This window comes from Anopheles ziemanni, chromosome X (assembly GCF_943734765.1).
Source record: "Anopheles ziemanni chromosome X, idAnoZiCoDA_A2_x.2, whole genome shotgun sequence".
In the NCBI taxonomy this organism is placed as follows: domain Eukaryota; kingdom Metazoa; phylum Arthropoda; class Insecta; order Diptera; family Culicidae; genus Anopheles; species Anopheles ziemanni.
In genome coordinates, this window is record NC_080707.1 from 7,169,066 (window position 1) to 7,172,904 (window position 3,839).

Consider the following 3,839-nt stretch of genomic DNA (forward strand, 5'->3'; position numbering starts at 1 on the left):
GATCAAACAATTTTCCAAGGTTCAGAACTGACGGTTCAGTATTGGTCGTAATTTTTGTGTACACAAAACTCCATACAAATAGAACAAGCTAAAATATATCATAGATTAGCCAGGGTCTGTTGTAATCTGTTGTTGAATGTTTAGATCCTGTCACTGCCTAGTTCACTTTTATTTTTAAAGTGTTACAAGTTAGTGATGTCCATCCCTAGATATTTATTTTTTTTTGTTTTCTTTCTAGTCAATCTTTTACATTCCTTTTGAGGCCCACGAATTTTGTATCCTGTTTTTAACATTTTGAAAGAACTTCATCCAATGTATCTTTAACTTTGAAAATAACAAGAGATGGCGAATCTCAACCCTGATCGACGAGATAACATAAAGTGACGGCGGTATTCCCTGCCTGGCTGTTTGTCGCAATATCCTCGCGGAAAGGTTAGATTGTCAGAGAAACAGAACGAACGAAACGAAAAGGTCATGGAATGGAATTCGGGATTCGAGATTCAACTCCGGAGCGCCAAACTGGCAGTTGCTATTCGATAATGCAAATCAATCAAACGCCGTCGAGGATTTGTAGCCGTCTGTCCCTTCCGCCATCGAACCGTTTAGCGTCGAACAAGACTGGCCAGCGCCAGATAGGATGAGCTGACAGTGACCCGTCCCTCCCTTTTTTATCCCCTTTTCAGTGGGTTGGGATTTTTGCTGCGATTTCCCATCGCGAGGGAAACCCGATCCGGGAAAGTTTAATCGAATTCCAGCTGTCCATTTACCTGACTTGGGTGGGATTTTTGGGCCGCAGGAAAAGGATCACCGAACCTCCCCTCCCCGGGGGGGGGGGGGGGGGGGGGTCTTAGTTGGTCGCCGTGGTTTTCCCACCCAGCCGCCAATTATAATCCCACCTGGCGCTTTGTCACTTGCCCGCCGTTTGGAAATAAAAACAAAAAACCCGGCATCCAAAAGCGAGCCACAAAAGAGAGGGATTTTAACACCCACCTGATTATTGCTATGCTGAACCATGGCTTGGGGACGACGAAAGCAATCCCGGACAGTCGAAAACAAATCAATGAAATTAGCAACGATCGTTTCACGCGACAACCGGGGTTGATACTGTTGCTTTTGTTGTTCGGCTCCACATTTGCGATCGCGTCTTTCGTGAAACACGAAAGGCTTTGATGAAAGTAAAGCTACGCCAGCAGCTGATTTTGAGGGATTGAAACCGAGGATGGGGAGGAGGAGAAGGACGAACGGGCAGGCATTAACATCCGTTTTATGTTTTACCATCCCACACTCTCAAGCGCGTGATAAAAGCGGGTGTATAAAATAGACGATAAACATTCCCAACCCCGCAGGCAACGAGCATTGAAAAATTAATTAAATTATACTCCAACACATTACACCGGCTCTTCCCGTCCGATGGAAACAGGAAATAATGCAAAGCTAACGATAATCGTAAAACTTTACCGACTCGCGAGCAGTTTACCGAGGAAAACCGTTCGGTGAAGTAGGTAAAATAGATCCTTCTCCGTCCTTGGGCAGTGACTCCGCCACGTTTCCAGCTCGCTTCGAACGCTTCTCGGCGATGGAATAAGTTCACTTCTACCTTCAACCTCTATACGTGTGCAGTTTGATAATGCAAAAAGCAACTGCTTAATGCAATTGTTTGGTGCGCTTTACATTTTTAACCACTTCATTGCGCTCGTCTTTTGTGTGCTCCACTATCTATCATCGGTTTCCTCGGTAGTGGTTTGCTGTTGTTTTTTTCGTCTCAATTTTCTCCATCGTACTACTTTTCTTTGACTGACACCAACACAGTATCGTCACTTTTGTCCACTTTTTGCTTCTTTTAGTGCATTTTACGCTTAGCTGGTGGTTAGTGATTAAAAGAAAATTTTCAACCAGTTCATTAAAAAGCTCGATGTGGCGTTCACTTCAAATTGTTGGATTGGTGTTTCGCACGAAATTTTCAATGATGATTTTTTTTTAAAATTGCATTCACGAAATTTTCATTTTCACCAGCTTGTCACACTTTTCATAATAAGCCAGCTTGTTTGTTTATTATTTTCTTTAGCTAGAAGGGGGGGCAAGTTGTTAAACGCTTACGATGAAAGCAAGAAGAAAAAGTTTGAAAGAACTTATGAAATACTAGCTGGCTCGGTTAGACATTTTTTGAACAACATACAACTCTTGAAAATATATTTTGTTTTTTACTACACATTTTGGTTCGTCCTATTTGTGCCAAAATATTTAAAAAAGCATGTTGTTTCTAGACGTGACTTATAGTTAAAATCCATATTCTTATGCCTAAGAAACATGTGTGCAAAGTTTGATTAAAAATGGTTCAGCCGTTTAGGAGGAGTTTAAACTCTAACACCGCGACACAAGAATTTTATATATATAGATAACGTACCGTAACAGTTCATCGTAGAATGTACCACAAATGCACGTACTTTCCTTTAGATCAATGTGGTGAAATAAATTTGGCAACATACATAGGTAAGCCTAAAAGGTACCGAAACCTGATTACTGCTCTACGGACTTGATGTTGATCGAGACGAAAGTCGTTTCGTCCAGCCACCAAACACCAGGCGCCTCCATCTAGCGAGGGGTTCGCCGCCGGCTCGAGGCAGATGTCACATGACAAATGCTGCCCGTCTGAACTGTGACAATGGCTGTTTTCGCGTCCATCTCCATCGCCACACCGCGCTCGACTTTTCCCGTTGGACAAATGGTGGCGATTTGTGGATATCTGCGTGCTGCCTTTTTTTTGGCTCCACCTTCTCATTACCCCTGGCTGGAGTAAACGGAATGACCCGGCAGCCATTTTCTCCTACCGGTGTCGGTGATTAATCATCATTAAGCCCGGACGGTGGTGGTGCACGCAACGAGGCGTCTTAAATTCACCCACCAGCGCATCGGAGGCTGAAGATTAATTCGAACACGGACAGACGAAGGGAGCACACAGCCGTATGAAGCGGTGCACTGTCGGATGTTAATTCATCATAATCACGGTTCGGTGCCGAGTGCAGCACACACTTCTATTCACCGCTTGCAAAGCGCTGTTGGGCGAAATTGCATGCACGGTTTAATTTTCGTTACATCCCATTCCCGAATGCAAAGGTTTCGCTTGAGGAAATCCAACAAAATGAAAATTGCATTACAGCCTGTTTTGCAAAAATGAATGCGCGTTTGCAATAATCTTCAATATTAATTTTACTTAAACTACAAAACCAGATCCGAAAAAGATTCATTTCAAATATTTTTGACCAACATTAGGGACAACAATTGTTTCTGTGCCAATACGCTCGGGAATAAAAGAGTTTAAGATCTGTAAACGATAAGAAAAACACAAGTAGCAAAAAGAAAAATGGAAATAAGTAGATCGGAACAGACAGGAGATGAACAAGTGATTTAATAATCGAAAACACCATAAAAGAGTAAAACGAAGCAAGAAAGTAGAACTGCAAAAATCCACCAAAACTAAAACAATCAAAGATGGATAAATAGCAAAGCACAGAGAGCAAAGGAGATACAGATAAAACAAACAATTATTTCCTGCTTCTAACAATCACTGCTAAGTGCACTTAGGAAACCAATAAAAATATCCACAGCAAAAGTAAAGACTTGGGAATCAGCTTTTGAAAAACAATGAAAAATAATACAACACAATAGCACAATTAAGGTAAGTTACAATATCAAGAACAAAGAAAACAAGTGAAGAAAAATATCGAAAAAGTTTGAAGGATTTCTAAATTTTATTGTAAAAATTTCTATAATAGAGCCCTTGATCACAAGGAAAAATATCTAGTTTGGCTTGACCCGTTTTTCGTATTTCTTTCACGCCA